Source organism: Gopherus flavomarginatus, chromosome 7 (assembly GCF_025201925.1).
Source record: "Gopherus flavomarginatus isolate rGopFla2 chromosome 7, rGopFla2.mat.asm, whole genome shotgun sequence".
NCBI classification, from domain to species: Eukaryota; Metazoa; Chordata; order Testudines; family Testudinidae; genus Gopherus; species Gopherus flavomarginatus.
Genome location: NC_066623.1, coordinates 44,339,211 through 44,352,076, shown reverse-complemented (window position 1 = coordinate 44,352,076; position 12,866 = coordinate 44,339,211). Strand labels below are relative to the sequence as shown.

General features: G+C 53.5%; 1 protein-coding gene across 1 annotated transcript in view; it reads left to right on the top strand.

Annotated features, from left to right (window-relative positions):
• Positions 1–12,866, top strand: part of LOC127055903 (zinc finger protein 707-like) — a 288,200-nt gene that overhangs the window by 98,953 nt on the left and 176,381 nt on the right. The gene's annotated exons all lie outside the window — the stretch shown is intronic.

Below are 12,866 nucleotides of genomic sequence, written 5' to 3'. Positions count from 1 at the left end.
CTCCCCAGTGGTCTCGCAGAGCTAGTGAGAGGAGGGAGCGCCCTAGCCCGCAGGAAGGGCTGCTCCCCAGTCGTCTCGCAGAGCTAGGGAGAGAAGGCAGAGCCCTAATGCCGCAGGAAGGGCCGCTCCCCAGTCGTCTCGCAGAGCTAGGGACAGAAGGCAGTGCCCTAATCCCGCAGGAACGGCTGCTCCCCAGTGGTCTCGCAGAACTAGGGAGAGAAGGCAGCGCCCTAAACCCGCAGGGAGGGCTACTCCCCAGTTGTCTCGCAGAGCTAGGGAGAGGAAGCAGTGCCCTAATCCCGCAGGAAGGGCCGCTCCCCTGTGGTCTCGCAGAGCTACAGAGAGAAGACAGCGCCCTAATCTCGGAGGAAAGGCCGCTCCCCAGTGGTCTCGCAGAGCTACGGAGAGATGGCGGCGCCCTAATCCCGCAGGAACGGTCGCTCCCCAGTGATCTTGCAGAGCTAGGGAGAGATGGCGGCGTCCTAATCCCGCAGGAAGGGCTGTTCCCCAGTGGTCTCGCAGAGCTAGGGAGAGAAGGCGGCGCCCTAATCGCGCAGGAAAGACCGCTCCCCTGTGGTGTCGCAGAGCTAGGGAGAGGAAGCAGTGCCCCAATCCCGCAGGACGGGCCGCTCCCCAGTGGTCTCGCAGAGCTACGGAGAGAAGACAGCGCCCTTATCCCGCAGGATGGGCTGCTCCCCAGTGGTCTCTCAGAGCTAGGGAGAGAAGACAGCGCCCTAATCCCGCAGAAAGAGCTGCTCCCCAGGCCCCTGGCACAGCTGGGGAGGGAAGCCAGCGCCCCGCCCGCGAAGAAGGGCCGGTCCCCAGTGGTCTCGCAGAGCAAGGGAGAGGAGGCTGTGCCCTAATCCCGCCGGAAGGGCTGCTTCCCCGTGCTCTCGCAGAGCTAGGGAGAGAAGGCAGCGCCCTAATCCCACAGGAAGGGCCGCTCCCCAGTGGTCTCACAGAGCTTGGGAGAGGAGGTAGCGCCCTAATCCCGCAGGAAGGGCCGCTCCCCAGTGGTCTCGCAGAGCTAGGGAGATATAGCAGCGCCCTAATCCCGCAGGAACTGTCACTCCCCAGTGGTCTCGCAGAGCTACGGAGAGATGGCGGCGCCCTAATCCCGCAGGAACTGTCGCTCCCCAGTGGTTTCGCAGAGCTAGGAAGAGATGGCGGCGCCCTAATCCCGCAGGAAGGGCCGCTCCCCAGTGGTCTCACAGAGCTACGGAGAGAAGGCTGCGCCCTAATCCCGCAGGAAGGGCTGTTCCCCAGTGGTCTCGCAGAGCTAGGACGAGAAAGCAGTGCCCTAATGCCGCAGGAAGGGGTGCTCCCCAGGCCCTTGGCAGAGCTGGGGAGGGAAGCCAGCACCCTGCCCACGAATGAAGGTCCGCTTCCCAGTGGTCTCACAGAGCTAGGGAGAGAAGGCAACGTCCTAATCCCGCAGAAAGTGCTGCTCCCCAGTGGTCTCGCAGAGCTAGGGAGAGGAGGCAGCGCCCTAATCCCTCAGGAACGGCTGCTCCCCAGTGGTCTCGCAGAGCTAGGGACAGAAGGCAGCGCCCTAATCCCACAGGAAAGGCTGCTCCCCAGTGGTCTCGCAGAGATGGGGAGAGAAGGCATCGCCCTAATCCCGCAGGAAGGGCTGCTCACAAGTGGTCTCGCAGAGCTAGGTAGAAGAGGCAGCGCCCTAATCCCACAGGAAGGGCTTCTCCCCAGTGGTGTCGCAGAGCTAGGGAGAGAACGCAGCGCCTAATGCCGCGGGAAGGGCTGCTCCCCAGTGGTTTCGCAGAGCTAGGGAGAGAAGGCAGCGTCCTAATCCCGTATGTAGGGCTGCTCCCCATGCCCCTGGCAGAGCTGGGGAGGGAAGCCAGCGCCCCGCCCCAGCAGGAAGGGCCGCTCCCCAGTGGTCTTGCAGAGCTAGGGATAGAAGGCAGCGCCCTAATCCCGCAGGAACGGCCGCTCCCAGTGGTCTCGCAGAGCTAGGGAGAGAAGGCAGCGCCCTAATCCCGCAGGAAGGGCCGCTCCCCAGTGGTCTCGCAGAGCTAGGGAGAGGAAGGCAGCGCCCTAATCCCGCAGGAAGGGCCGCTCCCCAGTGGTCTCGCAGAGCTAGGGAGAGAAGGCAGCGCCCTAATCCCACAGGAAGTGCTGCTCCGCAGGCCCCTGGCAGAGCTGGGGAGGGAACCCAGTGCCCCGCCGCCACAGTAACGGCCGCTCCCCACTCCCGTCGCAGAGCTAGGAAGGAACCTAGCACACCACGCGCCCAGGAACGGCCGCTCTCCAGTCCCCTCGCAGAGCCGGGGAAACAATCAAGCGCCCTGCCCCTGCTAATACTGCTGCTGCCCAGTCCTCTGGCAGAGCTAGGGAGGGATGGCAGCGCCTTACTCCCGCAGGAACGGCTGCTTTACATTCCCCTTGCAGACCTGGAGAGGGAAGGCTGCGCCCCTCCCCCGCAGGTCTGCACACTGGCCATGGCCATGGCCAGGAGCGCAGCGCAGAAGCTGCTCCTGCCCTGCAGCCTGCGGGCAGCGCATTGGGGTGGGGGCAGCATGGAGCAGGCAGGGCCCAGGTGGGCGTTGGGTGGAGACACAAGTGGGCAAACACGCTCCTGCCAGGAGCTGCCTGGTTCACCCCTTGCCCAGGAGCTGCAGGAGGGGCCCGGATCATGGCTCGGCTGCAGAGCTTGGAGCCCAGGCTGGGCCCAGGAGTGAGAGGATGGGGGAGCTGGGGGTGTAGCAGAGGTTGGAGCCAAGAATTGGTTGGAGATGGGGTTGTGCCACTTCCGCTTGGCGGCAGGGGGGCCCTCTGGCTTTTTTTTTTTTGCTCCGCCCCCCACATCCCAATATTTCATCTTTGACATCTGGTCACCCTAGCCTGATATGAAGGAGGATGTCTGGACCAAGGGGCCAGGGACTGGCCTTTGCTAGAGAAACCACTGTCAAGTTTTAGCCAATTAGGACAAGTCAGCAAATAAGAACAACCTCAGGTATCAGTAACTGCTACAGGTTGCAAATTCCTACATGCAGCAGTTTCTGGCACTACACCTGCACAGCTCTGCTCCCCGGCTCTTCTCGGGCTCCTGCTCTCTCCTTAGCTCTGCCCCACTCTCGCCCAGGCAGTTCCAGCTCACATGGAGGATGGGACCCCCTGGCCTGGTGACTCTCTTATTACACTGTCTGGCCTGTCAGTGCAGCTAACTTGGAGCTTTGGCCTCTCCCCATTGTCCCTGGGGACTGTCAGTCTCAGGGTCCTGATTTCCCATTGATCCTTCCCCCTTCTATTGGTGCTGGGAACTAGCCAACCAACCCCCCCTCCACACACACACACTAAGTTTTAGTAAAGGGCCAAGAGCCCCCTTACACAAGCCAGCCCCATGAGGGTCACCGATGTGCAGAGAAGGCAGCACAAGCTGCTCCCATGGTGTAATGGGCAGCACTCAGGACTCTGAATCCTGTAATCTGAGTTCAAATCTCAGTGGGACCTTGTGTTGGCTTGTGGTCATAGGCGGCAGGTTATATACATTTGTGGTGCTCGTGCTCCAGGAACATTCAGGGCTGGGGGCCCTGCTCCAGCAATATTTGGAGTTGGGTCTCTTCCCCTGGCCCCTGCATGGCACCCCTCCCCTCTGCTGTGGTGCATCCCTGCCTGACAAAAAGCAGCATGTGCCTGTCCCCTGCCTGCTCCTGCTGCTGGAGTAGAGGGATTCTGGGCAGAACTGCTGCCCCAGAGTCCTAGTGCAGGCTGCCCTCAGCCTCTCCAACACCCCCAACCCTGAGCTCCCTCTGAACCCTGATACTCTGCCCCAGTCCTGAGCCCCCTCCTGCATCATGAATCCCTCATCCTCAGCCCTACGCTCCCTCCCAGAGGGTGCACCCCTTCCCACACACTCCTTCCCACCCCCAGAGCCTGCACCTCTCACCCCTTTCTACAACCCTGCCGGAGCCTACACCCAGCACCCAAACTCCATCCTAAAGCCTGAATCCTGCACCCTAATCCCCCCAAACCCCCTCCCAGAGCCTTAGGCAGGTGGAGGTGGAGTTTGGGGGCGGGTTCTGGGCACCACCAAAATTTCTACAAACTTGCCACCCACCCATGCTTGTGGTAATGCCCCAGAGCTCAACTCCCCTGTCTCCAGCTGTGTAAGAGTGAATCTTTCCCCTCCTGCTGGGTGACTCACACCTCCGAGAGCCAGGTCTTTGGCAGGGATGGCCACAATGGGATAGGGCTCTAGAACTTGCTACCCTGATAGTTGGGATTCTTGGTGCTGCACCTGATGTTCACAAGCTTGGCCCTTGTGCTTCCTACCACACGTTTCCTCTGGCCCACATGGCGCTTGAAGAAAGGAGTGCCAGCGCTGGGATTAATAGTCAGGCCTTGGCAGGAGGGAGGAAGAGTCCCAGGCTGGAGCCCCACACACCTTCCCTCCTCCGGGCACCTAGAGCAGAGGCAGCCCAGCTCTGTCCGCTGGATACCTCAGCAGAGTAGGTGAGTTCATGTAAATACAGTCTGGTCCCAAAGCTTCCCCCCAACCCTGGTCATCAGTAGCTGCCAGGGGAGAGCTCATTCACACCTCGCTTACAAATCATCATTTGAAATTCTAAGGTTGGCCAACACTGCCGAAGCCAATGCACCAACATTGTCAGCAAACACAACAGCTGGGTGAGGAAACCCGGCTTTGTCCAGACTTTCCAAACCTATTTGACTTTCTCAGGTACAAGTAGTTTTCATACGTTGTATCTGCTTTTAAAGTGTGTGTTAACGTTTCAATTTCCATTCAAATTTGCAACCAATGACAACATTGGCAGCGCTGCATGTAACTACCTGACCACTGAGGGAGGGGGTGTTGGGGAAATCGGGGAAGGGGGTGCACAGCCCCCTGGCTGGGGGGCGTATAGGGAATGCCCAGTTTCACTGAATTGAGTCTCCTACTGCAGCACCTCAGTAGGTTACATCAGAGAGGAGCTGCAGTGTCTAGGCAGTGGGATGCCTGTGCCTTTAAGAGCCCAGCCCTGGGAAGTCCATGCTGAGAGGTGCTGCCTGTGAGAGGGGAAATAAAAAAGCCCTCTGCTCCCCCCACCCATGTTTGCAAACACTGGAGTCTCAGCCCACCGGGATAACTGTTCCCCCTCGGCCCCTGCCTGTGCCGGGGTTTAACCCTCTGGCAGCGCCTCCCTCCGGGCTTAACTCCGGCTCCTTCCCACCTCCCTGACTTTGCCTTCAGTCCCTCTCCTAACTCTGCCTCCAGCTGCTTGACCCCCGACCAGTCAATTTCCACCCCCTGCTCAGACCCTGGCCACCTACTCCTCTGATTTGCCCTCCTTTGCCCCTTTTTAATCCCTGTAAAAAGTAGTCGATGCTGTGTCCCATTCTCTGGAGGGAGGGCTGGGCGCCTGGCCCCTGCCTGCGCAGTGCTCAAAGTGCCCCATGATCTTGTGGATGTTTGCTGAGTGCTGCAGGGTCACCCGAAGGGGGAGAGAGACGCGGTTAGGAGGTGATGCAGCCAAGGGTGCCTCACCCAACACTGAGATGCAGCCACCTCTGGGGTGATTTACACAAGTCAGCAAATGAATATGGAACAAGAAACACATTGAAAGGATAGAGGCAGCTGCAGGAGGTGGAGAAAACCAGAAAAAGCAGTAGCCCTGGATCCCAGCCCTGTCCCTCCCCCACTCTACCCCCTAATCTCCACTCCCCTCCCACATTTGAGGGGAGAACCCAGGAGTCCTGGTCCCCAGCCTTGCCCACCCCCATATTTTGATATGGCTCCATCCAACAGCTGCCTCCACAATTGCAGGGCAGTGCCATGGGGCACACCGGGGCCTGCCTGTTTGCACAGGATGGGCAATGCCAGTGCTCCAGGATGGGGAGAGATGATGCTAAGGGAGAAGAAGCAGCAGACAGTTCCCATGACAGAGAAAGAAATGCTAGGGGGTGCGGTGCTGCAAGGAGTGAATGGAGTTGGCAGGGAATGGGAGGATCTTCCCTCACAGCAGGTGCGTCTGTATCCCTCCCAATTCCTCCCCAGCCCTACCCCAGCCCAGGCTAATCCCAGCCCAGCTACCAGGATTAAATTTGGCCTGGATTCCCCAGCTGCTAGGGGTGGGGCGTGGGGCTGCGAAGAATGAGCCTCTACTCCTCCTTCCCCAGACATAGTTGCATGGGCACAGACCAAAGGAGCCTGCAGCACTGCTGCCTAGAGGAAACTGAGGCACCAGCCACTGACAGACACATCATGGCTCTCCTCATCCTCATCCTCTTTTCCATATACAACCTTGCCAGGGGAGGGGGGGTAAACTCAAGACAGTTGCATAGTTAACCTGTGGAACTCCTTGCAAGAGGATGTTGTGAAGGGCAAGACTATAACAGGGTTCAAAAAGAACTAGATAAGTTTATGGTGGATAGATCCATCAAGGGCTCTTAGACAGGGTGGGCAGGGATGGTGCTTGTAGCCTCTGTTTGTCAGAAGCTGGGAATGGGCAACAGGGGATGGATCGCTTGATGATTAGCTGCTCTGTTCATTCCCTCTGGGGCACCTGGCACTGGCCACTGTCAGAAGACAGGAGGATACTGGGCTAGATGGACTTTGCGTCTGAACCAGTCTGGCCGCTCTTATGTCTCCCTTGGCGCAGCAGTGACACCCAGTGGGCAGTCAGAGTAATGCACAGAAGGTGTTTTGCTTGGCGCAGCAGTGACACCAAGTGGCCAATCAGGGTAACACACAGAGTATGTTTCCCTTGGAGCAGCAGTGACATCTCGTGGTCATTCAGGGTAATGCACAGAAAGTGTTTCCATTGATACAGCAATGACACCCAGCGGTCAGGTGGTGTAATGCACAGCGTGTGTCTGCCTTCTAGGAGCAGTGACACCCACGGACCAGTCACGGTAAGGCACAGAGTGTATTTCTCACCAAGCTGGGTAATGCACAGAGCATGTTTCCCGTGGAGCAGCAGTGATACCCAGTGACCAGCAGGAGTGGCATCAGACTCTTCTCGTTTGGTGGGAGACTGAGGTGGGTAGACAAAAAAAATTGGGGGGCTGTGCCCCCCCATCACCTGGCCTCTCCCATGCCTCTGCTCCTTCTCAGTTAAAGGCCAGGCTCATCTCCTCTCCCACTGGCCAGGGTTTACAGCAATACAACCTTTATTAAAATAAAATAGTGAACAGTTTACTTTCAATAAGCTAAATCTGTCCAAATTTTAGTATTAAATCCAAAGTTCTTAAAGATCCCATCAACAACCAAAACCTAAATGAAAATTTGAAACCAAAAACAATGCTTAATTTAAAACCCAAACATTAAGAAAAACTTTGTTTTTAAAAATAAAACTAACAAATGCCATAAATTAATAATTTCAAGGTTTTATCAAAAAGGTGTGCTACAGCAGGATGTTAAAATAACATCAAATAAATAAGCCTGAACTCTAAAACCTCCTATAAAGGAATTGTATCCTTGAATACTGGCCAAATCTGTATAAAATATGCAGAAGTATGTCAAAACTGGTGTTGCAGGTCAGCCATTCGAATCCAGCAAATGTCAATTAAAATCTCCATTCCAACTTAAAAAACCAAAACAACCCAATAAACCAAAACAGTCACCGCCTGAAACAAACCTGCACAGAAGCAAAATTAAACCTGTGCCAACATTGGAACAAATGATGTAAATGTCTAATTCTAACTTCTTGTTTCTTGCAGGAGGAAAGTGTTTTGCACCCCAGTAACCAGGCTATCACTGCAGCTTTCCTTTCACGAAATAAGATTTTTACCAAATATAAATTGCCCTCAAATTTCTCTAAGAGAAATTGAAATTGTATCTTTGCACTAATATCCCAAGTGTGCAAGTCCATCCCCTCAGAGCAGCCCCACACCCTGAGCCCAGGGGAGAATCCCAACTAGTTTGGGCATTTGTAACCCTGGGGCCTGAAGCTGATGAGAGAAAGGGAAGTGAGCCATCTTGGAGCTTTCCGATACCACCTGCTGGGAGCACAGGGAATTGACTGAGCGACGTCCTGGCTGATTTTGACCTTGTTCTCTGCCAGCAGGCTCCACTGGAGAGCTCGGGAGTGACATGACCATGGGAGCACCCTATGTACATATTAAAATCTGGCATTTGGGGGCCATTAGGGGTGAAATGTGGGTACTTTTGGGATTGGGTCCCACATGCGAAGGGATGTGGACAATTTGGAGAGGGTCCAGCGGCGGGCAATAGAAATGATTAGGAGGCTGGGGCACATGACTTACGAGACCCTACAGGCCATATCCTGTATGTTAAGCTAAGGCAAGGTTAGCATATCCTATATTGTGACCTTTTACTAAGAAAGCAAAGTTGACCTGTATCTTGTTACTTAAATAGATAAGTACTCACGCCTGTCTAAGACCTTTACTTAGACCAATCGACAATGGAGAATGGCATAGGGTTTTTTTTTTCAGTATTCTACCCACAGACTTAACAGGTGCAACACAAGGGAACTTATGTGCATATGTACATGTCATCAACATGCACAAACACACTAGCCTGTGAAGTAAGCGTACCCTAACGTTTTGTGGGTGAGGAATGAAATTTGGACATAGGAGGAAGGATTTCCGGTGCTTGTGCCCTATAAAAGAGGTAGCCCACCTCACTAGAGCACTTCACTCTATCATTCTGACTTACTTCCTCCACTCTCTCTCTATGTACTAGCAGTAGGCATGTACTTGTTCTGAAACTTTAAGTTTCAAGGGAACTAGGCTAAGCTCCATTTCCGTAAGTTTTTATTCTTTGTTTATTAGGTTTTGATTTTAAGTTTAACTTAGTCAAGTAAACCCTAAGTAACAGTAGCTTTTTCTAAGCGCTGCATCTTTCACTCAAGAATTGAGAAACCTGAACTGCAAGGCTGGTTCTGTGTCTCTTACCACCAGGTTATCAAGGAAGTGTGGTAAAAGACATTAACCAAAACTTTGTTGCATATAATGCCCTATGTATCTATTGAATAGCAGTAAAGCAACTGTAACTTTGTAACTCAATTAAATTAAATAAATGTAAGCTAATAAATTAAATTTTCATCATATTATCCAAATTAATATTATTAGTACACCCTAAATCAGGGTACAGGGACAGAGAGTTGGAGTGCAGGTGGATGAGGGCACTGGCCCTGGGAGTGCAGGCTCTAGGGTGGGGTTAGAATGAGAGGTTCAGGGTGCAGTAGAGGGCACGGGGTTAGGGCAGAGAATTGGGCTGTCAGGGCTCTGGAACAAGACCAGGAAAAAGAGAATTGAGGTGAAAGAGGGAGATCAGGCTAGAGCAGAAAGTGGTGGGGGAAAAAGAAATTTGAGCTGTAGGTGGGAAGAAAAAACTCAGGCCCCCCTCTTATCAAGGCATCTAAGAACTAGATGAAAGACATCTCTCCCCCACTGCAATAGCAACTCCAGTGGGCCTGGGCTGAGGGGAGAACTCCTCTCCCCAGCAGCTCCAGCTGGTTTGGGCTACAGACATCTTGCCTCCACAGATCTGGTGTTCTTGGGCTGGGACAGGGGAGGGGCTCCTCTCCTCTCCATTTGGGACATGGCGGGATGAGAGATGTGACAGAGCTTTACGGGAAATCATTATTTGCCTGATTCATGTGCCAGTCCTAGTCTCTGCTGACTCAAACAAGCCATTTATCCTGCATGCTGATGCCAGTTTGGAGGGTTTGGGAGCAGTCTCGTACCAGGAAGTGGAAGGCAAATGTAAATCTGTAGCCTTTGCCAGCTGAGGACTGTCTGATAGCGAAACTTGCTATCCCATCCACCAGCTGCAGTTCTTGGGCTTGAAATGGGCCATCACTGAGAACTTTGGAGACTACTTGTGTGGTGCTCAGTTTCAGGTATGGACAGAGAACAATCCACTGACTTATGTGTTAACAAGGGCTAAGCTGGATGCTGCAGGGCAGAGATGGGTGGCTACTTTTGCTAGCTGTGACTTCAGCATTCAATACCAATGATTTGGTATAATAGGGAGTGTGATTTACCAGGAGCATCAATTCTTGGTTGTGGGGAGGATGTAAGCAGGGTCAGAATGAACTCTACCCTGACATCTGTTGGTGATGTGTTGTAAAAGTCTTTTGTTGCTGATGTGCATGGTCACACCCACCCCGCATTGCATGATGGGGGTGCTTGTCCAAATGGTCATTTCGGCTGCTGTGAGATCCCCAATCTCTTTCTTATTAGGGCAGGAGTAATAAAGTGTAGTTATCCTGGTGATATGAATCAAGGACAGTAGAACGGTCCTTAGCAGTTCATGCTTTTGGGAGTCACCCGAACCTACATATATCTCATTAGGCAAGGGACATGGGTTCCAAAGCATAGTGAAATAAAAAGGTTGAAAATGAACGTTTAAATTTAGTGCTATGGGTCTTTTTTGAAGTTTTTAACTGCAGATTTTATGGCTTTTTTTCTTTTCTAGTTTAAAAATAAAGCTTTTTGTGATTGAAGTACAAATCAGTTCTATGCTACAGACTTAAAATCACTAATAGTTAAGTATAAATTTTAGATGTACTTAGAGTGGGAAGATTCTGATCTCACTTACACACTGGAAGTTGTAAGCAACTTCACAGTTAGGTAAAATGCTCTTTTCCACTCTGACTGCATGGAAATTTTGCAGGTTGGACTCAGGGAATGCAGCTGGGGGGCAGGACTGTTGTGGCACATGCCCCATTTCTGCAACCAACATTTGCCTACCTCACTCCATAATGCCACACACAGAGCGACCTTTTACCTTTCAGAACCAGAATATATCACAGAAGAGATCTAATAGCATAAGCTTAAGGTGAGGGACTGTAGCACTAACAGCAATTTTAAGAGATTCAAAAATGTCTCTGTCTTTACACACCAGGAACAGCAAAAAGGAAATCAACTAAAACAACCACAGACAACTAAACACCCATTCTTACCTCCCACATGCTTTTGGCATTTGGAACCCATACCCCTTAATGGTGAGTACTTTTCAGGTGAGGGTGAAGCTGAAGGCTTAACTGAAAACAGTTTAAGAAGTGCTCCCGTCTCTGGCACTCAGCTATCCAGCTCCCAATGGGGTCCAAACCCCAAATAGATCCCTTTTACCCTGTAGAAGCTGTAATATCCTGTGACCAGGACAGCTGCCTAGCAGACTGTGCATCTGCCTGCCAGCGTGAGAGCGCATAAGGTGCTAATCCAGATAGTGGTGGCTGAGTGGCAGCGGTCATGAAAAACCAGCAGAATGGTGCAGCAAAAGTGTGCTGGGCCCATAACCCAGAAATTAATGGATCAAAGCCATCCTCTGCTACGTGTGCTTGCTTCTTTTCCCTCAGGGCCTTCCAGCAAGGCAGTGACCAGCAGAGCACCAAGAGCCTAGGCCATGAGGCTACCTGGACTGAAGGCAAGAGGCAGGCCTGGGTATGGCGAGGGCCTCCTGTCCTGGAATGAGGCTGCAGTACTTCCTGGTCCCCTTTTCCCACCCACACTGGCAGGCAGCGTGTGCTGCGGGAGAACAGGAAGGAGGCTCTCGGGACACCAGGCAGTGCTGTGTGTGTGGCTGTCAGGGGAAAGAGCCTAGGCTCCTGACTCAAACTGCCATTGACTGGCGTGGCTCTGCACACCGTCAGCCAGGGCAGGCCAGGCTGCGGACGTGACTCAGGCGTGAGCAGCATGGCCGCGCTTTCCTGACAAGGCGTGAGGCAGGCCAAGAGCTTTGCACAGCCTACAGGGAAGTGGGAGGGAGGCGTCTTTGAGACGGCGTGTCTCGTCTGCTTCTCCTTTGCCACTTGGGCGGAGGCGGGGAGAGAGCGAAATGTTCCTGGCTGAAAGTTTTTGTGCTCGGCCTTGAGGATTAAACCTGAGCCTCTGGAACAGCTGCAGGGAGATGGGTTTCTGAATGACATCCAGCCCGGTCTTTGGGCCACTAGCTGAACGCACTGAGGCCAAGAGGCAGCAAAATGGGACCTTTGAGGCTCCCCGCAGGCAGGGCCAGCTTTAGGAAGTGCGGGGCCCAATTCGAACATATTCGGCGGGGCCCCGGCAGGGATGACTAAAAAAAAAACCATGTAAATAAAAGCCTTTCATTTCTTAGCAGCCGGTTCCCTGTAAAAAGTTCTGATTTAAGGGATGTGCCACAGTATGTATTTTTTGTACCAATAGGGTTACCATACATCCATATTTTTAAAAATTTCTCCCAGATGGTCTATTTAAGAACCAAAAAGCTGGACATGTCCAGGAAAATACGGATGTATGTTAACCCTACCTAAAATTCTTTTTTAAAAAGATGGGCCTGAACTAGAAATGAGCTCCGTTTCACATGTGTGGGTCCCCGCCACTCCCTGGGGGTGTGCTAGGGTGACCAGATGTCCCGATTTTATAGAGACAGTCCCGATTTGGGGGGTCTTTTGCTTATATAGGATCCTATTACCCCCCACCCTGTTCCAGTTTTTCACACTTGCTGTCTGGTCACCCTAGGTGCACATGTGTGGGTCACAGCTGTTCACTGCCCCTCTCATTGCAGCGTGTGTGCAGGGTTACTGCCCTGGGAACTGCAGGGCACCAGTGGACATGGGGCTGGCTGGAGGCAGGGCAGGGGCTGACTGGAGGTAGGGTCTGGCTGCAAGCAGGGCAAGGCGTGTGGGGCTGGCTGCAGACAGGACAGGGGGTGCAGGACTGGCTGCAAATGGGCTGGCTGCAGGTAGGGAAAGGTGTGTGGGAATGGCTGCTGACAGGGGCTGGCAGCAGGCAGGGGGATGTGGGGTGGAGTGGGCTGGTTGGCTTCAGGCAGGGCCTCAGGGGAGTGCACAGGGGTTGGCAGGCCTGGAGACAGAGGAGTGTGGGACTGGCTGGCTTAAGGCAGGGGAGTGCAGCAATGGTTGATTGGAGACAGGGCACGGGGTGCGGGGCTGGTGCAG